This window comes from Ixodes scapularis, unplaced genomic scaffold, assembly GCF_016920785.2.
Source record: "Ixodes scapularis isolate PalLabHiFi unplaced genomic scaffold, ASM1692078v2 PGA_scaffold3__209_contigs__length_174095766, whole genome shotgun sequence".
Lineage (NCBI taxonomy): Eukaryota > Metazoa > Arthropoda > Arachnida > Ixodida > Ixodidae > Ixodes > Ixodes scapularis.
In genome coordinates, this window is record NW_024609868.1 from 86,678,708 (window position 1) to 86,706,493 (window position 27,786).

General features: G+C 49.7%; 1 pseudogene; it reads left to right on the plus strand.

The window, feature by feature from the left end:
* The first annotated feature begins 5,242 nt into the window (after positions 1-5,242).
* On the plus strand, positions 5,243-5,884 carry LOC115329134 (annotated as a pseudogene).
* Positions 5,885-27,786: the final 21,902 nt, after the last annotated feature.

The following is a 27,786-nucleotide window of genomic DNA, read 5'->3' on the forward strand; positions in this document are numbered from 1 at the left end:
GTCGAGCGATACAACTTCTTAAAATAGCGAAATATGCATTGAAGGCTATAATAAGACAATCAAGGATTTTTTTTTTTTTGGCCCTGCTGCAAAATTCCAATGTTTTTTTTTCGTGGTCGTTTATACGCAGATTAGCCATGTAGTAGATTAAATTTGGTGTTCCGCGTTTTCGGTATTATTTATATTCAGATTCGGGGGTTATTTATCGGTTTTACTTTTTCTTTTGGAATCGGTGTTTTCGGTGTTTAACTTCAATGCTTTAAAGAAATCGGTGATTATCGGGGCTTGTGTTTCAGATCGACTGCTTAATTACTAGAAAAACCACGGCACACCTCACATTATACATGTTTATTGTACACACACCAAACACGTCCCACATTGCACATACATATGGAAATAACAGGAAGCGTGACGCTGTCAGAACCATGATATCAAAACTTAAACTTATTGAAAAAAATTGTCATGTACATTGTCAGACTTGTCAGTCATCGGAGCACGTTCCTTGCGGCTGAAAAATCGCAGTCCAGAAAACGCACGCTCCACGTTCGCGCTTGAAACGGGGATGGCAGGAAAATCAAAATAACCTTTAGACAAGACTGGCCATTCCTTTCTGTGCGCTCTCCGGAAGCTGCTAATGCAAACTTCTGCAGATGGAACTTTATGCAATGAATATTCTAGGAGTTCCTCTTTTAACGATGGTAGGTCGGCAGAGCTCACAACAGGCGAAAACAGACCACTGAAGTCTTTTTCTGCTGTCATTAGTTCCTGCTTCCTGGCTGGGTCCACAACTTGCACTAGATGCCAGAAGTCATTGCTAAAGAAATGAAAACTAGCCGGAATGTTCCTTTTCACAACGGCTTCCCACTTTGCCTGAATCTCAAGGGAGTGTTCACGGAAGCTGCGCACACATTTCTCTCGGACTCCAAAGCTCATTTGTCTAAGAGTATGTCGGTCTTTATACCAAATGCTTGCCGCTCAGGGAGGCAATGGCTAGCAAGAGTGGCCTCCAGACTAACCATGATTATATACACGTGGCAGACTAGTACTTCCTCAGATTGCAAAGATTTCATGACTGTGATTATCGGTTGGGTGTTCTCAGCAGGAAGTTACACTTCGCACAGAGTACAGCCATGTGTTCGGGGTCAGCGAGTGCTGCCCGCACCTTCTCGAGCTTTTCGCCTTTGGCTGTGCTGTTTACAAACTGCTTGATTGCTCTCCAGTAGACAAGAAAATCGCCGAGCGCTTCAGAAAAAGAGTACCAGCGCGTGGGAGCCACAGCGGCAAGTTGGCGAGCTGGCAATTCGAGGGACGTGCAGGCAGCGCGGAATTCGCGGCGTACTTCCCTGGAGCCTTTAAGCATTGCTGGTACACGAATTACCAACTCTCGCACAGCAGTGAAAGATGGTACCTTCATCGACTCTGTCAAAACATCGTTCAAAAGATGACAAATTTATCTTATGTGCACAACGACAAAATCAGAGCATGACGCGTTTAGTTCGCGAGTCATTTTCTGCATGTACGATACCGAGTCTGAGACTATCGCTGAAACATCGCTAAGAGTCTTGTCATTCTTTGTGAGCACATCTTGAAGCAGAAGGCTTACGGGTAGTAGAGTTACACCTCTTCAAAACGCGCAAGTCGGCGAGCACTGTTATTTTTAGAAAACTAGAATCCGGGTTAACTATTTTAAAGTGAAGAAACTGGCTTGACTCACTTCGTCCTGAGTGGTGCTATGCAGAAAAGCAATAACATTTCTTCTAGGAGCCGTTCTTGTGGATATTATTTTAGCGACTGCATCGAATTGTTATTAGTTATACCAATGCTTTTTAGTAAGATATATCGTTCGCGAACTTCAAAACACAGGTTCCCCTTTGACAGATTCCCGAGAAGAAGATTGTATAGTTGGCACCTTAATAAATTCAGAGGTGGTCGCCGGCCAAATGATTACCTTCAATATGTAGGCTATATAAGGCTCTAGAGCACTCAACAGACTTGTGATTCAGGTGTTCAGTGCGTCATGGTGTTTGCTTTTGTGTTCGTTTCTAAAGTGTAGTTGTGGAATGTATGTAGTAGTGCCTTCAAAAACCACAGGGACACCATTTACTGACAAAATCCAAGATAAAAAAAAAAATTGTGTAACCGGTTTTTAATACTCAAATGGCATTGAGGGGGAAGGAATTATATTTTGGGTATATCTAAAATCTTTTCTAATAAATATTTATGATATATTTTAAATATCTTACGCGTGTTTTCGAATGTCGACCAAATAATACAGAATGAATACAAAATGAATATTCATATTCAATATATTTCAACTTCGTTTCAAGTGCGGCCGCTTTTTGCTAAGGGAAGTAGGAACCTGCCATCATCGATGAGCCGGCCTTGCTCGAAGTTTTCGAGGAGCCAGGAGAAGTGCCAGGCAAAGGAGTCGTGCACCGACCCTGGGTTCAATGGGTCGGTGCACATTACCCGGTAGTGAGCGTCACGGGCCTGTTGTAGGCATAGGATATATGTACCCAGTAGTTTCACCGAATGACCTAGCAAAGGAAACCGTTAGGCAGGGCCAATTTCAGCCTTAAGCACCATTTGCAAACTAATAACAAGCACAAGAAGAAGAAATTCACGACTGAGCTGATTGTAGGAAACAATGCACAATACATAACGACCAAAACTACCAGCTTGTAGACACAAAATGAGCCTCGGTCGAGCTGCGTAAAGTTTGCACGTGCAGCATGAAAGAAAAAAAGAAAGGGGGGGGGGGGCAGTGTCGAGCCCACTTCCCCCGCCCCCTTCGCAGTAATACCCCCCGTGAAACCTACGTTTATATAATTGGGCAAAAAATGAGCAACTCCTTATACCCTTTATTCTTACCTTGCATCCGCATCGTCATACAATATAAGTTCTGTTCGGAGGTTACTTACTACCATCACGTGAAGGGCGTAGTATTGCTTCGTGTACCAATACGCAGCCCTCGTGACAGTGGAATCGTACTTGCACGGGCCGACAATGCCGATCATCGTCCCGTCGATGCACTCAGTTACAACCGGAATCCTGCCGACTAGTTGGAAGACCCTCTCCAAGTCGTCCCTCTCGTTTGCCGTCTAGGGGAAGTGGATCCAGCCATGTTCGATCCCCAGAGGGCGCACAATAGCGACGGACACGGCCGGCTAGGCGACGCTGACCGTGCCTTGATCCCGTGCTATGTGTTTGTTGCTCGCCACCATACATTGGAAGCTCCCCGTAGCGTTAAACCGAAAGGCCCACAGCACTTGGTTCTCCACAGTCATGACGGTACTTGACTGACGCAGTCGCTGCAGCTCCGGCACCTGGCGTAGTTTGTCACACAGCCACCGCACTAAATTCTTCGCCAGGCGGTACTGCTTCCGAAATATGTGCTCCGGGAGTTAAAAAAAACATCCCTATGGCTCCGGCTGCGCTTGTCCGTCGGATACAATAATTCAATTATTGGGGTGCAGTCCATAGCTTGACGGGACTGCGCGGGTGTGTTGCACCCCATCTTGTATCGTTCTTTCGAATTACAGACAAGCGACGTAATAGCAAAGTATATTTTCGTCATTTTGACGTCACGTCCATTAATGATGCTCCAGCTCACCAATTTCCCCTCACTTTTTCTTTGTTTTCTTCTGCAGACATTTGTCATCAGCGTGTAGTAGTAGTAGTAGTACGCGTTTTGGGGAGGCGGGTTGGGAAGCCGACTGTTGTTGGGGCGTACTTAGACGTCCATGTCACAGTCGGAGGGGAAGGGTTCTTGGGAAATGAAGAGGGGGAAAGGGGGAGTAGAAGAGGGGGGAAGGGTGGGGTTTTTCTCGTATTTCTCTAGCCATCAAAGTCTATTTGCAGGCAAGGGGTCTGGGATGGTCATAGCCATCGGCAAGGCTTGTTTGAATAGGTTCCAGTCGCCTAGATGGTGATTGGGGAAGTCCGATGTAGGTGAAAGAGGACGTAGTTTCCTGATTTATTTCGACCACAGGGAGTAGTATTGATGAGTCAGTCTGTCGGAAAGGCTGTTGTCACCATTTCTCGCTTTGTTTCCTTTTTCTTCAGAGGAGGGAGATTAATCCTGTCCCGTCCAGGTAGTTCTCCAGATCCTTCAGCGCCTTCTTTTTGGTGCAGTTTGTGCCTCGTGGTCTGGTGAGCTCCTTCAGAGAGCTGTAGGGTAGGTTGAGTTTTCTGTGCTCTTCCTGGAGTGCCCGTCTCTCAGTGTAGTTAAGGGTGCATTGTAGGAGGAGGTGGACGTCATCTGCGCGAGTCCCACAGGTGTTGCAGTCTGGACTCCTATAGGCTCTCATCCTGTTTATCCATGCGGGGGCGAGGGCGCTGCCCGTCCGAAGTCGGTGGAAGACAGCCGCCGTTGCCCTGTTCATGCGTGCTGGGACCCGGGCCGGATGGTCGCCTAGTGCAATCCTTGCGCCTGGGTGCTGACTTGCGATCTCCCTCGCCATAAAGAGCTCGGCGTTCGCAGACGGGAATACCTTGGATGTGGGCGTAGAGGGCTCATCGTGGGCGAAGTTGGCCATCTGGTCGGCGATCTCGTTTCCCTTGATGCCACTGAAACCTGAATTGGTGTCCGAGTTGCTCCAATGCCATCGCTTCTGCTGCGATTCTTCTCGCCAGTGGTGGTGCCCTCTCCCAGTTATCTAGCATGGAGAGCGCGGCTTGTGAGTCGCACAACATTACCCACTTGCCGCCCCTGGTGCTGCCTTTCTGAACGGCCTCGAGGGCGAGCAGGATTGCTGCTAGTTCTGTGGTGGTGCTGGTGGCATGGTGTGTAAGGCGCGCGCTTAGTCCAACGCCAGCCTCCTCGAAGGCCGCCGCGGCCGTTGATGACCCGTCTGTGGGACGTACTGAGCCGTCCGTGAACACTTGAGTCCAGCCGTTGTACTGGTCCTCGATGTAGGACAGCGCAAGTGTTCGGAGTGTCACTGTTGTCGCCGTCCTCCTTGATCTCAACCCGGGGATGTGTAGATTGACGTCCATGGGTTGTGGACGTTCTTGCTGTGGTGGGAGGTCGGACAGGCCCGCAGCAATTCCCGCGATGTCGCCAAGTTGACAGAGCGCGCGAAGATTGCGTAGAGAACAGTCTTGACTGTTCTCTGCGCAATCTTCATGATTAGGCTGCCCGTCGAACGCCCATTCTCTATTCGGATAAGGTGCCCAAGAGCATGCTTTTGTAGTGTGGCACAAATCGTGGCTACGCCGGCCTCGACGAGTGTCTTGTGTGATGAGGCGCTTTGGCACGCCCTCTCTAGGTTTTCTTGTTGTGTACTGTTTAGCGTCACCAATGGCAGCGCGTAGGTCGGGCAGGACACGACCAGGCCCTTGTACATTGCCAGCATCATGGCCTGCGAGGTGCCCGCAGGGTGTTTGTTCTTGTGCGCATCTTCTGGAGCACTGCATCTACAGCCGGCCTCCAGGACATGCGCGCGTCGAGCATCAAACCCAGATAAGTTGCTGTCTTTTGTGATTTTATCGGTGCTCCCTCGATGTATAGTACTGGACGAAATGTTCGCAGTATTGAAGCCGAGATGCCGAGGCCCAGTTCGTGTAGTCTGTGCACCGTGTTGGTCAGTGCCCGTTGCAACTCTTTCGCCATTTGCTGTCTGCGATTTGGTGGGCTGGTGGCCCAAAGTGCCACGTTGTCTGCGTATACCGCAATGTTCACGAGGAACTGCGGTCGCAGCTCCAACTCCGGCAGCCGAAGGGAGAGACGCGATCGCGATGGAGAAAAACAGCGGGCTCAGCACGCTTCTCTGAGGCACACCGGCTGTTATCCCGCGTGGTGTGCTGTAGGTGTTGCCGACACGTACACGCAGTGTTCTCTCTGTCAGAAATGCACGTGTGTATGAAAGGGGGCGCCCGGTGATTCTGGAGTTCTGGAGAGCCGTGAAGATGGTGTCGTGGGGGAGCGGATCGAAGGCTTTCCTCACGTCTAGGAAGACTCACCGTCGACCAGCCCCTTTCTTTACCTGCCTTCACGGTGGTGGTGAGGTCTCCAATGAAGTCGGCAGTGCTCCTGTGTCTCCTAAAGCCAAAGAAGCAGTCTGGAAGCGCGTCTACTGCCTCCAGGCGGTAGTTTAGACGTCGCAGCACCATTCGCTCCAATAGCTTGCCCAAGCAGGAGGTTAGTGAGATGGGCCGGTAGGAGCTCAAATCATCGACCGGCCTTCCAGACTCATCATACAATATAAGTTCCGTTCAGAGGTTACTTACTAACATCCCGTTAAAGGCGTAGTATTGCTTCCTGCACCAATACTCAGCCTTTGTGACGGTGGGGTCGTACTTGGACGGGCCTACAATGCTGATCTTCTTCCCGTCGATGCACTCGATTACGCCCGAAATCCTGCCGACTAGTTGGAAGCCCCTCTCCAAGTCGTCCCTCTCGTTTGCCGTCTGGGGGAAGTAGATCCAGCCATGTTCGATCCCCAGACGGCGCACAATAGCGACGGACACGGTCGGCAAGGCGACGCTGACCGTGCCTTGATCAAGTGCTATGTGCTCGTTGCTCGCCACCATGCATTGGAAGCTCCCCGTAGCGTAAAACCGAAGGGCCCACAGCGCTTGGTCCTCCACAGTCATGACGGTACTTGACTGACACAGTCTCTGCAGCTCCGGTGCCTCGCGTAGTAGTTCTTCACACAGCCACCGCACTAAATTCTTCGCCTGGCGGTACTGCTTCCGAAATATGTGCTCCGGGAGTTCAAAAGCATCCCTATGGCTCCGGCTGCGCTTGTCCGTCAGATACAATAACTCAATTATTTGGGTGCAGTCCATAATTTGACGGGACCGCGCGGGTGCGTTGCACCCCATCTTGCATCGTTCTTTCGAATTTCAGACAAGCAACGTAATAGCAAAGTATCTATTCGTCATTTTGACGTCACGTTCGTTAATGACGCTCCGGCTCACCGATTTCCCCTCACGCTTTCTTTGTTTTCTTTTGCAGAAATTTGTCATCGGCGACACTACTAATCAACACATAAAGAGCGTTGTTGACGTCACTTCTCTCTCCCTGGTCGCCCTGGGAGTCGAAAAAGCGCAACATTGGCCCAAGATCGTACCGTTTTCTTTTTAGAAAAGCTCGAGAGGGCTGGAAGAATGGTGACTAGTGTGCAACAAACAATCCCCTCAACATCTTCAGTTGAACGCGTAGACGATCTGCCAGGGGGAACCCCGGAATTTTCTGGAATGTCCCATTCTTACACCCTGCACAGTCGGGGACCAGAGTGAATGGAGATCTCTTACTGTCAAAAATGTATTCCTGGGTGTTATTTTTAATATTCAATGTGCAACATAGTGTTGAGATCTTAATGGGAAAATGAGTATCCTACTAAACTGAGTTGAATATTTAGGTTATTTGTCAGCTGAACATGCAAGAGAAATTCTTGTTAGCGTACCAGCTTGGGTGAGTTGGTTGCTCTCATTAACACACACTACAGCGCACTACTGCAAAAGTACACTCACTCTATCTTCATTTATTCTTGTTTCTAAAACAGCGAAGACAATTTTACAATTTTATTTTATTAGAACAACATATCACATAGATTTAGCGTGTGTGATAGAGTCGGCGGTTTTGTGATTATTCAAGTCTTCATCAAAGCTGCGTGTTGTGCGCGAAAATGGTGCCACTTTGGAGGAGAAGAAAAAGAAAGACGAAAGGAGGGGAAGAAGAAAAAGAGCGAGAAAGCCAGTTGGGCAGAGTGGTAGCAGCCGACCTTCTGGAAGGCTGAACAAACGTCGTTTCCAGCCCTGGACTGTCAAGGGGTTCCGATCGACGTGGATTTCCATTCTTTCCAAGGATGAACAGAGATGGAAAGAAGATGGCGGGCCGTGAGTGGTGCAGACGAGAGCTAGTTAAATCACCTACCCTGAACTCCAGATATTCATGGACTATGACAGTCACTCTTGCCTCAAGTAAATAATAATTCCTCTCCATTTATTTAGGTTTGCTTTCTAATGTCTCCTACGTGTTTTCTCCTTTTTATTTTATATTGATTGTCAAAGTAAAACTTGTTCATTTCAATTTCTCAATATTGAAGTGAGCCTCTACAAAAAAAAAGGAAACAGTAACAAGAATACGCAAGTGTTCTGACGGCTAGAGGCGTCACTAAGACAATACATGCAAAAAAAAAAAAAAAAAACCTGATGAAATCAACAATGTCACCACAAACTTGCCACTTTTTTCTCGGCAGCATCAATGGAAAGTACCGCCACTGATACTGATATTCATAATTATTTTAGCCCAGGAGAGCCGCGCTGCCTCAGAGGGCAAGCCACCCTTCCTATGAAAGACGCCGCACCACGGCTAATAATAATGCAATGGTATTTTACAGTGCTGACTATGGTTATTTTGAGATTGTGGGCGAGGGTGGCGGGACGATGATGATGACTGTCGCGGCGGCGATCAAAAGATGGACCGAGCCGTTTGTCAGACAAAAATGGGATCGCCTATATTCACCGACGTTTATTTGCAAACAAGTTCGCTGCCGCCAGCTCTTGGTGACCCCCTGCGCGCTTCCGGTTTTCCTCTTCTTTTCTTTTTGTATCACATCCTTTTTATATTTGTACTACGTTCTACTATCTGCGCTGGTTCTCGCAAACGTATCACCATACTTCTCTTAAGGAAAGTCTTCTTACCCGATCACTATGCGTTCCTGACGAACAAACAGATACACTACCGGAAGCCTACTGGGGCACCAAATACTGTGGCGCCCTCGTGGCATCAACACCCACCGAATGCGGTGAATAGCTCGAGCCATGCGCCGCTCTCGTGCACCTTTTTCTAAGCTCGCAGCAGTGCACGAGCGTATGCGCCAAACTGGCGAATTTGTTTGTAGCGGCTTTTGCCGAAGCTACAGGGCTCCCCCTCGTTGAACCGAAAGGACTGTGTAGCCGAAAGCAGTCCAGTCGGAGCACTTGGAGCATCGCCATACCAAGAAACTGTCTTCACGGCAGTCTGAGTGGCCTACAAAGGCCCGTTAGCAAACTTGCGACCTCTTAGAACAGGGTGCCGAGAGGTCACACTGGCGCCATCTCTTGGGTAGTAGTGTAAACTCGGCGGTCCGGCATATTTTCTATTTCTCTCACGCATTATTCCTTTTTGCTTGCTCGAAAAACGTTTGTCAACGTTATAAACGAGCCTTTCTTATAGGTATTACGCATATTTGACCTCGGAAATCTCGCAAAACCCTCGCTCTTGTGAAATGCAGTTCCAGGGTCACCATAGATGGCGCCAGAGCGCCAGTGTGTTCTCCCGTCCTAAGAAAGTTTAAGAGGTTTCAACAGGTATCGTCTCTTTCGGTCGCACTCGGTTGCAAGCGTGTTAACGGGCCTTGAGGTGTTTGACGTTTCTACGCCTGCTGTAGAGGGTGGGGATGATGTGCTGTCATCGTTCAGATAGGCTGGTTTCAAAAGATCCATTGCCACACCGTCATGACACCTATTGATGTCAATGTCTATGTGCTTTTCTTTCCGATCGATGACTTTATAAGGGCCATCGAAGGTAGACGTTAATCACTTGTGTAAGATGTGACGGTGCATAAACGCGTGTGTGGCGTTTCCTAAGTCCTGGTTGATAAAGACACTGCGGTCTTTGGTCAAGCGAGGAGAAGTCAGTCGTACATCCTGGGACAACAGGCGTAGCTCTTCCCCATAATTGGCTCATGGAGAGTTTCCGGGGGAAATAATATACTCGGTTGTCGCAAGATGGTTCCATAAACGAGCTGCGCCGTCGTACAATTTAAATTGAAGGAAGATGGGAAAGTTCTCGCTCCATCGCACACGTTGGTTTATTTATTTATTATTTATTTAAATACCCCAAGGCCAATCAGCATTAAAGAGGGAAGTGTGAGTAACAAAATAACACAAAAATAAACAAAAGGGCAGAGTACATAACGTATCATGGCGGCTCAGGACAGTAAAGAGTGCTTATAGCGTTTTTAAACATTTGCGCGTTGAGGGCTACTTTCAGTTGTCGGTTCAATCGCTCCACCATACCGCTTGAAGAAGGTTGGTACGCTGGGATGTGAATGTGACAAATGTCAAGCAACGTCGCAAGGGCCGAAAATGGGGCACATTGTAATTGCCAGCCGCGGCCAGTTGTAACGATGGGGGGAAATCCAAGCGAGCAACCGAGCCGCTGACGAAAGCCTTGCCGATTAATTATGCTGCGATGTCGGAGAACGAGATTTGCTTGGCCATCGCTCATACCGATCTACACAGGTGAGCAGGTACCTGAAGCCTTAAGATGGTGAATATGTGAGAGGAGATGGTGGAAGTAGAAGGTGGAAGTCTAGCTGCACGTGATCAAAATGTGCTTCGGGTGGTCTAAAAGGCTGAAAGGGTATAGTTGTGTGCCGCGTGACCTTCTCGCGATGGCATTGAATACAGCTGCGTGTCCAGTGACGGACGTCGTCGTTGATGCTGGGACAGACGTGACGCTCCGTCACCAGTCGCTGCGTTGCTCGCATGCCAGGATGACTTGGGATATGAAGGAGATCAAACACGATGCGCTTGCAGGTGAGTGGCACATAGGGTCGTAAAATTAATGTTGACCTGTCGCAGATGATGGTCATCGGGGAGGAAGGCAAAGACATTTACTTGGGAACTAGTGAAGATGATCAAGTACAAATTTCTCAAGATCACAACATTTATGTTTTTCTGCTGACATTTCCTCGAAATCAACCGGAAAGGCAAGCGATGTGAGGGCATCTTACCTGGAGAAAGCATCAGCAGCGGTGTTAGCTGTGCCTTGAATAAAACGTAGGTCGTTTGTGTGCTCCGCTATATAGGTGAGGTTACGAATCTCCCTAGCGGTGTATGTACCGTGATTTTTCCGGAAAGCAAAGGTTAACTGCTTATGATTCATTGATATGTAGAATGTCGTGCGTTCGAGGATATAACGGAAGTGCCTACGCAGCCAGCAGTTCGCCTCCGAACGCGCTGCACCTTGTCTCGTGAGGTTTCAGCTTCTGTGAGAATAATTCAAGAAGACAACATTCTTCGTTTTAAAGCTATTGAAGAACTTCTCCGACGGCTGTACTGGAGGCGTCTGGAAGAGCCAGTCGCGATGTGCCCAGATTGCTGTTCACAGCACTGGTGTTGCCCATTCTGGAGTTTTGCTGCTCGGTGTGGGATTCGGCAACCAAGCAACTTGTTGCCTCCCTCGAGTTGGTGCAACGTCGCGCTTCCTACCTTATTATGGCGCCAACTTGGCCCCCGAACACCATCCTATCGAGCCCTGCACCTCCTCCGTTCAGTCGGCAGGGACCCGCTTCAACATCGTCCTTTAAGTAGCGACCACGCGGCTCCTAGCCGCTTTTCTGCTACCGGACTCCTAGCTTCCTTTTGCATCCTCCCTGTGGCGTACTCGCACTGGTGGACTGCAGCCTTTTTTAACCCGTACGCTTCGTAACCAGAACTCCCTCGCACCCTGTACAGTGCAACTTTGGAGGTCCCCCCCACCCCCCGGCCAGCCATCAGTTTACCACCAATCGACAGTGTCTCACTTCGAACATTCACGAAGAGCGTCACGGCCCACCTGCGGAGCATCTAACTCGATATTTTATTCCGATCACAGGAGTGGGCTCCAGCAGGTGGACTGGATGCACCATCCTGTACACTCGTACACCCTACTGGTGATTAGCTCACAATACTAACTATTCTGTTCGAGAAAATTATGATATAGTGACTCATTTTACCCTGTTCTATACGCACTATGCGCTAGCATTAGCGCCTGCCTATTAAATGCGACAGAAATCATTCGAAGGCAACGTTATTTCAACACGTTTCCATTGCCTTCAATAGCAGCCGCCGCGCTTTTGGTGGGGAGCTAGAGCGGCGCCAAGCAGAACACTCGGTCCCTCCAAGCCGTTCCCGTGATATATCTTGGCTCGCGCGTTCCCATATAGGGACACGCGAAGTGAGCGGGTCGCCCCTATAAAGCAGGTCGTGCATCACACATTTTGCGGTGTTCGCTCAAATGGGGTGCGCTTTCGTGTCGCGCGCTCAACTGGTTGTACGCTCTCGTGTTGCGCGCTCACCGGTCGTGCACTCTCGTGTGGCGCGCTCAACTGGTCATGCACTCTCGTGACGTGCGCTCTAGTGTCAAGCGCGCTACTGTCGCAGCGCCGTCGTGTCGCGCACTCTAACGTCGGTGCTCTAGTGTCGCGCGCTCTAAAGGCGCTCTCCCGCCTCGTCGTTCCACGCGATGGAGGAAGACAGACTCTTCTTGGTCTTTAGCAGGTCGGCGGGTGGCTGTAAACGTTTTGCGCACTTGGACATGAATCGACGGTAGAAGTTAAGTCCGAGGAATTCCAGAAGTTGCGCAGCGATGTTGGTATTGGAAAGTCCCGGATGGCGTGAACCTTCGTGCCTAACGGCCGGATGCCATCGGCTATTACACGATGCCCTAGGAATTCGAAGTCGTCGACAACGAACACACACTTGTTGGGGTTGAGAACACCAGCCATACTCTTGGACTCGGCCGAAGAGGAGGCGTAAGTGGCTTTTATGCTCGGTTGGAGATCGACTTGCCAAAAGCAGACCATCGAGGTAAGCGAATATGAAGTGCAAACCTCGCGTGTCTTCGTTTATGAAGCGCTGAAATGTCTGTGCGGAGTTCTTTACCCCAAGCGGCATCATAACATAATCAAAGAGGCCGAGCGGTGTGGTTATTGCCGTTTTGGAATGTCCTCAGGCTCTACGGGAATCTCCTGATACGCCCTAGTCAAATCGATCTTGCTAAAGATTGTGGTTCTAGCAAGCTGAGCGAAAAAAAAATATTGTATGTGAGGAAGGGGATACCGATAAGGAACTGTGTTGGTATTTAGTGCGCGGTAGTACCCGCATGGACACCATTCCCCTGGATCAGTGTTGTACGGAACGGCGTTCCAAGGAACGGCATTCCAGGAACGCGTTCCTTTTAGGAGGAACGCAGGAACGCCGCCGTTCCATTTTGCATTGGTGGAACTGGAACGGGAATGCGTTACATTTTTACTGGAACAGAAAAAGGAACGGCGTTTGTTTTTTTCGTCCAGTGGAGTAGTTTTGTTTTATTTCTGAAAGGGAAATTCTAAAAGCATAGAAACAATATCCATCTATATGAGGAGCAGGATTTCGTTAACTTTTTGGTTACATACGATATGGTTAATTTTGTGTGATAGTCGCGTGGTGACAGTCGGGTGCAGGAGAACTAGTGGACATCGATTCTTTTTTGAGTGCCCGAGACTGCGGTACAGAAAGCCAAACTTTTACTCGAAGGAAAAGACACAGTAAGAAAGACGTTTCAAACTCAGCGACTTTCTTTGCTTCCAGGAATCCTCGTACACCCAGAAATCTAAGACCGACTGCAGCCATCACTGAACTTCCACAAATAGACGTACAGTTACAACAGAAGAGCAGGTTACCCGGTATGGAACGTACCCTTGTATCCCGAATATTGGTGATATAAAATATACACAAAAATTAATTTTTATTTCTTCTCCCCTTATTCCCTATCTTCAAATTGAACAACGAGTCCAAACTTCAGGAAGAAGGACTTATACTTTTCAAGACTGACCTTCCAACAGCCCTACTTTCTCCACTTGCTCGTCTTGCGGACAGCAACATCGAGAAGCAACTGTTGTAATGTTCTAACAAGTGACTTTGTTCGATTAAAACGTGTGAGGTTGTTGTGAAACGTTCGTGCAATGTGGGGTAACAGTACATTCGGCTCGTGTGAATCGCCCACCAGAAAATATGGTTCAAAACTGAGATTCTTAAAGATGAATATATCAACAAATGAAACACTGCTTCCGCTTGTCTTCTTCCCTTGGTCCTTTCCATCACTGAATTCAAATTTGTATGTTGCCATTTGGTGGGATAGATAAAAAACAACAAAAACTACTTTGTTTGATCTAATTGTATGTGATAATCGTCAAAATACAAATGTATCGTATATGTAACGATACGTTCCATTTCTTTAACAGTAACGGGAACGAGTTCCTTTTTCACATATGGAACTTGTAACGGGAACGCGTTCCAAGCATCAGAAGGAACGAGGATCGAGCTTTCGTTCCATTTTTTGAGGAACGTGTACAGCACTGCCCAGGATCTTTTTTCCGAACCATATGTAACGGAGAGGACCAGTTGCTAGCTTTAGCGTTGTCGGATGTCACTTTGGCTCGACGGTGTTGCCTTTCCTGAGACGAGGCCGTTTTTTTCAGGAGCGTAGCCTGGGCTGCCGGGAGCGCTGTCCGCCAGAGTCGTTCGCTTTTTCTTCTCGAGACTCACCCACCTCGTCCATCCCCAACGACTCTCCGAGTTTCGCTACATAATTGAGCTCCATGTATTTTTACGAACTGTTTCTCTCCTACCTTCTAGCTAAAACAAAATGATATGTGGGCTACATCTGTGCTAAAAGAAGTTTCCCGATATTTGACCTGCATGACATAGTGATCGTAGGTTAGGAACAATATTACCGAAACTCAATAGGTGTCGTCCTGCTGCGGACGCCAATTTGTCACGAGGTTTGTTAGTTCGTGTTAAATTAAGATGATAGATAGTCAAAGACGAGACCAAATCGAATTTCAGCAATTTGTAATCAGAAAAAAGAAGCTCATCACAGAACATATATTAAAATAAAAAAACGACATATTTACAGCAGAAGTGGTAGTGTTCAGTTTGGTTTCTTCCTGTTTAGGTGCTACCCTTTACACGTCAGTTAACGAGCAGAACAAGGCCTTTTGAAAGCTTGAGGCGCAAGCGAATGGTGATTCAAAGCGTCTCAGGCGGGGCCCTTCGACAACAGGAGGCGGAAGCAATACGTCGCAGGTGGCATGCTTTCGCATTCACAACTCATAAGAAGTGCCTTGGAGCTTTAATCGTGGCCATTTCTCGTGTACCTGAAATGGCTGCAGGTAATGCCTGACCATTTGCTGTAATGTCTTGTTGTTTGACATAAAATGCAATAGGTGTGGCTTTCTTCCCAGGTGGTATCCAAGATGTCAGGCGAGGGTCCTGCAGAACATGATGGGCTGTGGGAGTGCGCTTTTGATGAAGAGGCAGCAGATGGTGGTGCGCAGGATGATGGCGCAGTAGCCAGCACCAGCGCTCCAGGAGTGAGGCTCAGCCGACAGGGCAAAAGAGGAAGAGGTTTCTCACTTGGAATGCCACCCTCATCCGAGCAGCTATACTGACGAACACGCTCAGCTTCGGTTAGGCTTTGAAGCTTCTTGTCAGACAGAGAGAGTATGATCTCCGAGAAAGAAAGAGCACGCCTTGCAGGCATGGGAAACAGTGGGGACGCAGCAAGAACTGGCAACCACTATGATGGCGTTTCTGAATAAAAACAAATCTCGTTAGGCTGCTAGAGTTTACTCAAGCTGCATAACAAAAACATCAGAATAACTTTTTTTTTTTCGTTTTGAAGAGGGTTGTAAATCTTTTTTAACGAAATATTTTAAGTCTTTGAGTGACATGTGCGAATTGGTAAACATTTGCCATGTGTTACAAGGGGGTTAATTTATTTGATATTTGATTTGATATTTGCTACTAATTTTAGCTCAGGAGAGCCGCGGCGCTGCTGAAAGGCAAGTCGCAAGTACCGTGAAGGCCCGCGGCGCCGAGTCCAACGATAAGATGCTTTTAGGTGAATGACACAGTAATGATGATGATGGTTTAAATGGAGCTTGCGAACAAGAATGATGGGTTGATGTTGCAGTTGAAGAGGGTGACGAGCATTAGGCCTAGCAGCGGTCTTTGCGACAGTGGTCTCCGCGGGGCCGCCTTGTGCTGGCGACTTCTAGCAGGCAGGTCATGTTTTTGTGAATCAGTTTTATTACATAAACAGTGCCTTATTTTGTTCATAAAAAAATAGGTATTTTAAATGTGTAAGTCACATTTCATGCTTTAGCTGGGAAGGCTTTCAGTAAATTGTACTCCGGACAATGGGTGTAGGCAAATCCAGGGTCATAGGCTCAAAACCTGCCGACTTGTTTCTCCATAAAAAAAAAAAAAAATTCTTAATATATATATATATATTTTTTTTTTTGCTGGTTGGAGAATTTTTTGCGTTGTTGGCCACGTACTGGCCTGTCTAAATATTTGGGCTGTCTACATTTGCACATGCGCAGAGTATAGGCCATTCGCTGTTTACAAACATGAACTGCGGCTTGCACTCCAAGCCACTTCCGGTCCCTTTATCCTTGCAAGCCTGTTGAGGTTGCTTCTCTCACCAGCGGTAGAAAGAATAAATGCTACATGGACACCAAAGTCCAAGATATAACGAGGGCCATCGGCAGTACAATTCAAAGTCTTGGAGGAGGCAAGTGTATTAACAAGAATATACGAAACCTTTAAACAGATTTCGCGCTTTTTCGTTCTTTTGGCGTTCTCCTGGAGAGTTTGAAAAATAAAACGAACACCAACTGATCCCTAAAAACTAGGGGCCAAAAGTTTTAAAACCGATTTGGTTCTTCTTCAGGGGTGGCTATAATTCTTTACAGAGCAGCAGCTTTTTGTCCCGTTGTGGTGATCTTTCCTTTTCTTCGTCATGCGGCGTAGAGCCTTTAAGTACATGGATGGTAAAGCTCCCAGGCTTATTAGCACATCATAAGCAGTTCGGCTTATGAATTGATGTTGCCCGGTGTCTTTCCCTTGAATGTACCGCGATTCAATAAAAAGTCACTGCCGGGGTTACTCTCGACGTCTGGCATGCACGTGTTCTCGAAGTGGATTCGATGGTTTCTGATGCCAGAATGTTCCGCAACAGCGCTGGCCTTGTGGTCGAATTTGCGCAAGTCGGTTTTGTGTTGGAGAAGCCTTTCGTGGAATGTTTTTCTTTCGCCGATGTTAGTGGCGTGGCTTCTGTACACGTCTGCTTGTTACTTTTCTTTAGGGGGCGATTTGTTTTTGTTTTGTTGGCCGTGGCATAAGTCATCTTAGTGTTAACATAGGCTTGTGGGCGACCTGAATTCTCTCTTTTGCCAGCACGCGGGCCAGTGCCTCACTTGTACCCTTTATATGGGGCACGCTGATGCGCGTAGTTGTTTGTTGTTGTTGCGCACGCCGATGAGTTCGACCTTGACTGCGGGTAACTTGATGAGTAAAGCTACTGGTTAGCCGTTGTTCTTGAAATCTGCAATGACTTTTTCTCATCAAGTTTTCTGTCTGTCTCGGATGAGCAGATGGCCCTCGCTCTGGAGAGGAATGTGGATAGCACCGATGCTTTCTGACTCATCGGATCGTTTGAGTCAAACCGTCGGCACTGCTCATCCACACTTAGATTTGTCCTGGCTCTCGGTCAGGTTCGTGTCTTTCTCAAGGGCAGCTCTGGTCCAGGCGATTGCCAGACGAGTAACGTTCGTGAAAAAAAAGACCACGTCGAAAGACACGAGCGACTTCAGCGTTGACCTTCATTTGCGAAATAAGTTCCACAAAGTTGCCGGCGTTATACACGGAGGCTTCTGTTTGTCCATCGAAAGGGGAAATTGCGCGGTGCAGGTAGTTGGTTAGTTCTCGAATCGGCGAGGTCGATGACTCTATCCTGGGCCTCAGTGGAACGTTCGGCTTATAAATCTTACGGAGTCCGTAGAAACCTGGCCAAACCCGTTACAGCAGATAAGCCGTAGGTAGTGGTTTCTCGATTCTTGAAGATTTCGGCCAGGATCTGAAGTAACCGTGAAAAGGACGACTGACAACCTCGGAGTGGCTGCTAACGTGGAACGTTTTTAATCAGCTGCCCTAGCCCTTTTTGCCCCCGGCTGTCGTCTCGCGGACACGAGCGAGCACCCGCGCGCTAGACGATGTTGCAGTGACGTAGCAGTCTGTGTTTGCTCGATAGCCGGGCCGGCACGAATGCACGTGCCGGTTACGATGACGTTACATTCCCTCCCCCCTTATAAGTTCAATCTGTCCGGTGGTTTCCGCTTGCTCGTCGAACGCCTGGGCAAAGCTGGTTGTGTGGCCGGCTCCACTGGCCCGAAGTCGGCGTGCTCGTAATCAGCCCCTTCGCTGGAAGGGGCCCTATCTTCCGATGTCGACTGCTCCTCCTGCTTACCCATCTCCACCTTGCCTTCGGCCTCTTGTGGGGCGTGTGTAGTGCCTCGTCGGCGCAGTTGGTCCAGGTAACGCCGCTGTTGTCCACCAGGTGTATTTAGAGTGACCATGCGCCTTCCTTCGGTCGATATCACCGTCCCTGGTAACCACCTTTGTCCTTGCTGAAACTGCCGCGACCAAACGCGCATTCCTGGAGTGAGTGACAACCTAGTGCTCGAGGTCTGTTCGATGATCTTGTCGTTCTCTTCTTCTTCCTCTTCTCCGGGAAAGTAGCCACTCAACTTCGATCTGGGCTGAAAGCCCTTCAAGCTGACAAGTGATTATTAACACTAACCGCCGGCTTTCCTCCTTTTTCCTTCCTTCCTCTTTCCCCATCTCCTGTTTCCTTTCTCTGCTCTTCTTTACGTTTCCCTCTGTTCTTCGGACGGGACATCGTCGGCGTTTTTCCCGCATGACAAACTCCGTATTCTCTACTACTTCACGGAAATCCTCCTCCTCCCATCAAGCTCTCTGCCGGTGACTTGCCGCCATTAGTTAGCGTCAACCTGTATCGAAATAAAAACTCCGAAATGCGGTTCTGCAGGGTGCCTTCCTTGTTTTTCTTCAAGCCTTCTTTAATAGTGCGCACCGCGCGTTCCGCTAGCCCATTCGATTGTGGGTGATATGAGGCTGTTGTGAGATGACGCACATGGTTGTTCTGTAGGAACCGTGCCATCGCTCCACTGGAAAATTGTGGACCGTTATTCGATACCAGTGTGTGAGGCAAACCAAAGCGCTCGAAGATTCCCCTGAGTACGTCAATTGTCGTGTCAGCTGTTGCTGTCTTCATGGGTACGGCCTCAATCCACTTCGTCTAGGCAGCAACAAGTACAAAAACCATGTACCTTTCCAGTGGACCGGCAAAATTCATGTGCAAGAGGCACCTGCGTTTGTTGGTGTCTGGCCATTTTGAAGGAACCTGCGCCGCAGGCATCGGTAAACACTGCACGCATGCACGCACTGTGGGCAGTTTTGCACCAATTTTTCAATGGCCCTGTTTAATCCTGGGTACCAAAAGACTGTTCGAGCAAGACTTTTCATGGCTGAGATTCCGGGGTGAGTGTCGTGCAGCTCCCTCAGCATTACCGTCCGCGCAGCCTCTGGCAGAACAATGCGATGTTTCCAGTAAATCAGATTATGGCTTACCGAAAGCTCATCTCCTCGTGAAAAATACGGCAACAGTGGCTTCTCTGTGCTTAGCCTTGACGGCCACCCACCCTGGATCCATTCTTTCACTTCCTGAAGTTTCTTGTCGTCCTTGGTTAGGGTTGCCATCTGCTGTGCCGACAAAGACCGGTCATCCAAACCGCGTGTATATAACACGTGCTCATGGGCTCTCTAGCGTTGTCAACATTAGACCTCGGCAAGGGCAAGCGACTTAGAGTGTCGGCATTCTCATTGTTCTTTCCTTTCCGATACTCAATGTCGCACTGGTATACCGCAAGGAGCAGCGCCCACCTCTGGACTCGGGCTGCCGCCATTTGCGGGATAGCTTTCTCCGGGTGAAACAACGCCGTCAGAGGTTTGTGGTCTGTCACCAGTGTGAAGCAATCGCCGAAAAGATAATATCTAAACTTCGTTACTCCAAACACTAACGCCAGCCCCTGTTTAGTTGGGAGTAATTGCGTTCAGCCGGTGACAGTGACTTTGAACGGAACGCTATTATGTAGTCCTTTCCGTTGCAGTGATGCGACAAGACAGCACCCAAACCGTCGGGTGAAGCGTCGCACTCTAGTCGCACCGGTTTCCGAGGGTCGTATTGAATCAGAAAATCGGCCTTTGTCATGGCACATTTTGTCGGTTGGAACGCTCTTTCCTGTTCCACCCCCACTTCCATTGCGTTCCCTTGGCCACCAGTCGATACAAGGGAGCCAGCGTGGTGGAAAGGTTAGGCAAAAACTTCGCGTAATAGGTCACTAGTGCCAGGAAGGATTTTAGCTGGCTCACAGATGTTGGCCTTGGAGCATCTGTCACCGCCTTGAGATTGTCCCGTTGAGGATGAAGGCCTTTCGCATCAATCTTATGTCCCAGAAACGACACTTGTTTCTCCCGGAACCGACACTTGCCTTGGTCGAGCTTGAGTCCATTGTCCCGAAGTCGCTGAAACACCTGTCGGAGCGTCGAGGTGTCATCCTCCTTCTCGGCGACAATGATATCGTCCAAGTATACCTTAACACGAGGCAGTCCATGCAGGAGCGATTCGATGCGTCGTTGAAAGAGCGCTGGGGCAGACGCGATGCCGAAGGCCAGTCGGTTGTAGCAGTACAGGCCCTGGTGTGTGTTCAGCACTGCCATCTTTTGAGCCTCCTCGTCGAGTGGAAGCTGATTGTACGCGTTGCGTAAATCCAATGTGCTGAAGACCTCTCCTCCGTAGAGCGTCGCAAAGATATCACTCTTCGGCAAAGGATAGCGCTCCAAGTGTGACGCCAGATTTACAGTCACCTTAAAATCTCCACACAGCCTTATGTCACCGTTTTTCTTCGCCACCGGCACGACGGGTGTGGCCCGCTCCGACGTGCGAATCAGGGAGAGCACTTCCTCCTTGACTAGGCGATTAATTTCCTCCAACACTTTATCTCGAAGTGCGTAAGGCACCGGTCGCGCTTTACAGAAGCGGGGCATTGCGTCTTCTTTTTTCTACAGCTTATAGCCGATTCACACGACGGACTGATTTGCGGACGGATTGATCACGTGACGACCTATCCGCGGTTCGTCCGTCTCCCAAGCGCATCCACACGAGGGAGACGACGAGCAGACGCCAGTGAGGACGGACCGAACCTGTTCGCACCCCACAGTGCCGCGAAACTCCAACATCGCACAGTAGCACCGTTGTCCAAAAGAAAAATCGACGGTTGCTACCGCGATAAAGAACCGTACGCCGCTACTACGTACAGATCGAGAACAAAACACCGGGACAGGCTTCGCGCGAAGCGCCACTAACTTTACTAACCCAAAGCATGACAGTGACACAGGCATGATCCTGCCCGAGAGAGCTTCGGCGTAGACGCGACGAACTTCTGGGCTCGCGGAGGGGCGTTTGGAGATGCCTTCACACACTCCGCGCTCGTGCACAACACTCAAGCACACCACATCCACAAGAGAGGGCTTGCTCGGTGAAATCCTGATTGGACGTGAAAGAATTATCGCGGCCTGCTAGACGAGTTTCGACGGGAGCTTCTTGACACGTACCCGGAGGAGCACCGGAACCTGCGTCGCGTCAGCCGGACAAAGTTTCTGGAGTTTCTCTCAAGCGTGGAACCAAGAATCGTACGACAAAATGAACCAACAAACGCACAAAACGCAACGACGCGCCATTTTTGTTTTTAACGGACAGAGCAAAATACCAAGAAAACCATGTATCGTTGCCAGACTAAATGCGTTCCAAGTCAGTCTGCCGCCAAACGTCTGCGAGTGAAAAAGGCGCTCGACTTTATCAGTCCGCGCCTCCACGGAGGAGGCGCGGATCGCAGGATGCGGTGACGTGCCGGTCACGTGGTACACGGTCCGCGGACGAAAATCGCGATTTGGTCCGTCGTGTGAATCGGCTATTAACAGGTGGTCCCTTGCAGCAGCCCAGCTTCTCTTCGAAGATGTCTGCAAATTTTTCAAAGAGTTTCGGCACGGAAGCTTCGGCGTGGACCATGTTAACGCTGTGACCCAATCCCACATCTAGAAGAGACACACCAGCATTGTGAAATGCCTGAATTTTGTTCCGGCCACACAGTAGAGGTCCTTGACAGTCCACAATGACCAACGCGCTGTTCACCAGTGCTTGACCGTGTTTTACCTTCATGGCAATTCTGCCAACAACCGGCAGTGGCCCAAGGAAGCAGGAAAGGCGAAGGGGAGTCTTCTCCAGCGCGGGCCACCTCTTGCGGTGCTTTTTGAGGACGCTCAGGGGTATCACGCTCACAGGTGAACCAGTATCAACAAGCATTCGTAGCTTCCGGCCTTTTCAAAGCAAATCCTCTTCCCTCGGTTGAACCAAGTCTCTGCTGGCTGAACTGTGTGCTACCAGGGCTGAAAGCATTTCTTCCCCGCTCACGTGCTTGTCAGAGCCATCCAGCGCGTATGATCCTTCCTGGTTGGTGCGACCGGACTTGCACGTCCTCGCCAAGTGGCCCTTCTTCCCACACTTGTGGCACACCGTTCTGCGGTGCCGACATTCGCCTGATGAGTGATAGGCGTCACACCTCCAGCAAGAGGCACGTGTACCTGCTGCGCTGTTGCCTCGTCTTGTAGGCCCCTGATTACTCCGACGAGGTCAGACGAAAGGTGTACCGCCCGCCCCGTCTTGCGAAGCTGTCTTCCTCATCGCCTGGAAGCTTTCGTAGGACGTCTCGGGCGAAATTGCAAATTCTTCCGCCTCTTCTAGGCTCAATATCATACGCGTAAGCAAGAACCGCCGTGCGTCATCATCCTGGAGGCCACAGACGATTCGGTCTCGAAGCATCCGGTTAAGGGTCTCACCAAAATTGCAATCCTTGGCGAGACGCCGCAGGTCTGCGATGAGGTCCCGAATGTTCTCCCCTCCCTCTTGCGTACGTGTAGAAAACGAGTAGCTTGCTGAAATCTCGTTGGCTTCGGGATTTTATTCCTCGAGGTGACTCACGACGACATCATAAGTTAGGCTGTTGATGGCCTCCGACTGACGGCGCCCTTGCAAGACTCGCACGACATTGTCGCTCAGTGATGACACCAGGAGCGCCCGACGCTTCGCTGGGTCCGTGACGCCGTGTCCCTCGAAGTAGGCTTCCAGGCGGACACGGTAAGTGCTCCAGGATCGCTAGGTTGGACATTTGAGAAAAGGTACATGGAAGTGACCTAATGGAAAGGAGGAACGTATCCTAGCAACACTCACGTGGCGGCTCTGCCCACTTTGACGCCGCTACGTTATCGCAAACTTGACACCTGTCACCCGTTTGAGCGACGTCCGGAGCCAACCCCCGACGAGCGGAGGGAGCTACGCATTCCCCGAGGCGTCCCTACGTGCGGGATACGGGGTAGGATTTACTACGACGCGGGGAGCAGTTCCTGCGTTTAGCGAAGGAACGGCAACCAATCCTGTGCGTCGTTGGTCGTCGCATCTGTTCTATTACAGGTAAAAGTATTGAAAAACAATCAAAACCTGTTGTGCGTTGTTAAAACAAACCGCTTTTTTTGTCCTTTTGCAATACATTTAAGAATTAATTGGAGAGAAAGTTGTTCCAATATTATGCGGGATGTGCGCTACGCGCCTTCTTCATACCAAAATGTCGAACCACGAGGAGCCGGGGGTGCCGGGGGCAGCGGAGGGGTCGCGCGAGTGACGGCTGCTTTCGTCAGAAACAATTTTTTTATCTTTCGAGAACTTGCTATTGCTGTGCTCAAATAAGAATGTTTGGCGCAACATCTGTGATAATTCTTTCAAAGTGGTCCAGTGTTTATATGGCGGTATGCTAGTCAGAGAATATATATATATACTTTTCCTTTCGAAATTTAACTATTGTGCTCAAATAAGACCAGAGTGTTCAACAAGATATCTGTGATATATACTTCAGGTTGCCCAATCGTTTACATGGTTCCAGTCGATGCTCAGTTTTACTTCCAAGAATGAAATATTACATTCCATGTTATCACACTTTTATTCATGAAGCCACAGGTTTTTCTTTAAGAAATAAAGCAATTTTCAAAACAAACTACATGTGCACTGTCTTGAGATAACACAATCACCTAACTTTGATGAAGTACCATAAAAGAGATAATAAAATGGAGCAGAAGGGAAGACGCTTTGAAGCATTTGTAAAATGAAACAATGTCCATGACAACAATATCCCTGGTTCAATCAGCAACTAAGAGAGAAATCTCTGCAAAAGCAAGCATTTCTTTCTAGAGGTAGTCTAAATTAATTCTGAGTTCTTTGCAGGGGCAATCCACATGACCTGTTGGTCTGGCAACTAAACCTCCGAACCTTTTCTGTCACTGTCGACTGCGTCTCGTGCCTTCTGCTCATAAAAATAAAAAAAAGGCTGTATCGATTTCACCGCGATGCACTCGACACGTATCCGGAGGCAGCACGCTGGCTGTGCGACGAACTTCACAAGGTGTAGGAGCTGAAGAGAGTATGTAGCTTGTGGACAGCCATGACTGTGGAGCAGGAAGCGAAGTGTGCACTTCACGGCTTCCACGGGGAGGGCTTCACTGAGGGCAAGGATGTGACGGTGTTTTTGGTGGTCAGGACCTCAGTCCTGGTGGCGAGAGGTTCCCTGTCGCTGGTGGCGTCCGTGCTGGGCACCACCGCGGCGAGGGCGCTGAGGCGCTTCCCGACGGTGTCCCTGGTGGTCAGGACTACCGTCGTGGCGGCGGACCCTTTGCGTGGCGCTCCGCACGGGCACGTCTGCGGCGGGTTCCGAACCGGGCGACAAGGCGCTGCCTCAGAGCCTTCCCCCTGTCCGAGAGGCCGACCGGAAGGCCGATCGGAGGGCCGGCAGGAGCCAGCCTCTCGGAAGCCGACGCTGACCTCTCCGAGCTCGGCTCAGAACCGTCCGAGCTCGGCTCAGACTCCAACTCTGACTCTTCAGGGTCGGAGTCTGACTCCGGTTCTGGCTCGCTCGATGCAAGGCAGAAGTTGTGGAGCACTGCACATGCCGAAATAATGGCGGTGGATGTTGAAGGGTGGTAATACAGAGCCCGGTGCCTTTGCAGACACCGGAATCTGTTTTTCAACAGCCCAATGCAGCGCTCCAATACAGACCGCGTGGTTCCCGCGCGGTCGCGTGGTTCCCGGGGACACGGGTGATGAGCCAAGGCTCCAAGGGGTAGCCGCTGTCACCTGCACATGTAGAGGATGGAACATATTACATTCTTTACTTTTTAAAATGAAAGGCAAGAAAACAGCAAAAGCGGCTGTGTGCAACTATGTCAATTATAATGTAACTTAAGTGTGACTTAAAAGTGTGTTAATATTTCTGCACTACAGTATCAGTTTACATTATGATTAATTAGCACCAGCTTGCCTGCAAACTCCCTGTTATTTCATGTAACTATGTGTTTTCCTGGTGGGTTGTACGGGATGTGTGCATGATTCCTTAGGGGTGCTGTGTTGTATGCAAGTGCATTATTAGGCCCTTGCATCCGACAGATAAACGCTCTGTTGCTTTTGGGAATGTGGCCGTGACCTTAGGCACGGGCAGCGCAGAACACGCTGGCCTTGTCTTTGGCAAGCAAGGGGATAAGGCGTCAGTTCGACGAACCTTTTTCCTAATCCTCGGTGGAGTTGGAGATGGGTAAACGAGAGGGGGTGGTTAGATTGGAAAGGAGTCAGGTCCTGTTGGGACACGGAGGGTCTAATAGGAGGAGCTATATAGGCAGACCGAAGAAGAAGGGTCAGGGAAAAGAATCCAGTGTGTGGGACAAAGACGACCCAAGGACAGATTTGGCGAGCCCCAAGTGGCCAAGGAGGAATTGATCCCATTCCGTACAAACTGACGACCGTCAAAGCGACCAGGTGAGCCCCCAGGGATCAGCGAAAGAGCTCCAACTTCATGCAAAAACCAACCAGCAAGAGGGTACAGGCAGACAGTAACAGTGAGTGGGCCGAAACGGACAGCGACTCGCACTGCGGTCGCATGCCTTGCGCAGTCTATCACTGTCGTGAGATTGGTGTAGTGTGGCTTTCGTAGCCTGCAGGGTGTGAGAGTTATGTGGACATACACAGAGAATAATGGCCAAACTTTGGGTGTTTTCTCGCTTCAAGGAGTTCCAGCAACTGTGTCTGTGTGCCTCACAACAATCACAGTACGTGTGGTACTGTGGCTTTCAAGCAGTGGGAGCCACCGTGTGCGTAAGGAATGAATTTGGTATGCTCACCAAGCAGGAACCGGCCGTCGCGTGGCAGCTGCCCTTGCTCGAGTTGGTTTCGGAGCCAGGAAAATTGCCACACGAAGGAGTCGTGCACCGACCCGGGATACCGTTGGTCGATGCACATTATCCGGCAGTCGGCGTCACACACCTGAAAGTGAGAGAGATATTGACATGTAATTACCTGAATCCACAAGTTGTAGATTGTACTTATGGTTCACAAAGCTGTCGCAATTTCAGAACCTTTTAAGTTATTTTGTCTGACACATGAATGTCAACACACCTTCCTTGATGCAAGGTACAACTAACTACCTTGAAACAAAAATAATGTGTTCTTTTTTTTTTACGGAAGCTTGCACGTTTTAGCTGACAAGTATTATTTTTGGGAGAAGCGTCTCACGGCTCACATGCTACGTAGAGCACACGCTCGCGCAGTCGTGAGACCCCACAGCCCGCAGTCATAAAACGGCATACTTAAACCGTATCGGGAATACGTTTTTTTTTTTTTATAGAGATTTGGGGCGCGTTTTGACAACGTAACATGAGTGTACTTACCACCATCACGTTGAGGGCGTAGAAGTACTTGCGGCACCAGTACGCCGCCTTCGTGACGGTGGGGTCGTTCTTGGACGGGCCGACGATGGAGACCATGGTCCCGTCCACGCAACCGATGACGCCGGGTATCCTGCCGAGCAGCTTGAAGCCTTCTCCGCGTCGAACCTCTCGCTCGGCGTCTCGGGGAGGTGGATCCAGCCACGCTGGACCCCGAGACGACGCACGATAGCGACGGACACGGCGCGGACCACAACGCTGACTGTCTTTTGGTCGCGCGCTACGTGTTCGTCGCTCGCCACCATGCCTTGGAAGCTCCCCGTGCCGTAGAAGCGCAGTGCACACAACACTTGAAGCTTCACAGTCATGACCGTCCACGAGGTACGCACTCTCCTCACCTCCGGTTCCTCGCGAAGTTCGTCGCACAACCACCGCACCACGATCTTGGGCAGGCGGTATTGCTTCCGAAAGATCTCCTCCGGGAGCTCGAATGCATCGCGGTGTTCCCGATACAGCCTTTCCGGCGAAAAAAAAAGCTCCATTAAAGAAAAAGTCGAATTGACGAGACGGCGACGCCTCGCCGCCGAAAACATGCTGCCAATGACACCTAGTTCCGAGCAAGCACCTTTTGAAACGTACTCGGTACAAAACGAAACGTCATTTTGTTGTCACGTCCGGTAGCCGACTCCGCCCACATTTTTCTAGGAAAATTACGTCACTTTTGCTTCCAACCAATCAGACGGGATGACGTCACTTCCGTGTACTAAAAAAAGGAACATGTACAATGTCGAACCTAGGCATCCAGCTGCTCGTCGTTTCTTCAAACGTAGGTGGTCGGGAACCCATCTCGACTCCCTCGTCCTTCAGCGTGCCCGCATGTCGCCAATTAGTCCTCGTCGCCACTGAAGTAACTGTGAAAAGGACGACTGACAACCTCGGAGTGGCTGCTAACGTGGAACGTTTTTAATCAGCTGCCCTAGCCCTTTTGCCCCCGGCTGTCGTCTCGTGGACACGTGCGAGCACCCGCGCGCTAGACGATGTTGCAGTGACGTAGCAGTTTGTGTTTGCTCGCAACCCGGGCCGGCGCGAATGCACGCGCCGGTTACGATGACGTAGCAGGATCTTGTTCTTTCTGATTTGATTTTGAGGTGTCGGGTCCTTCTAGAGTTTTTCATATGCATAACTCTTAAGGTGCAACCCCACCCTTGGTCATTGTGATTCTGGACCAACAGATGGCGATACCATCCCCTTCCAGACCTGTGCATAAAAGTAATAAATGGTGTGTGGTGGCGCCTCGATACAGTG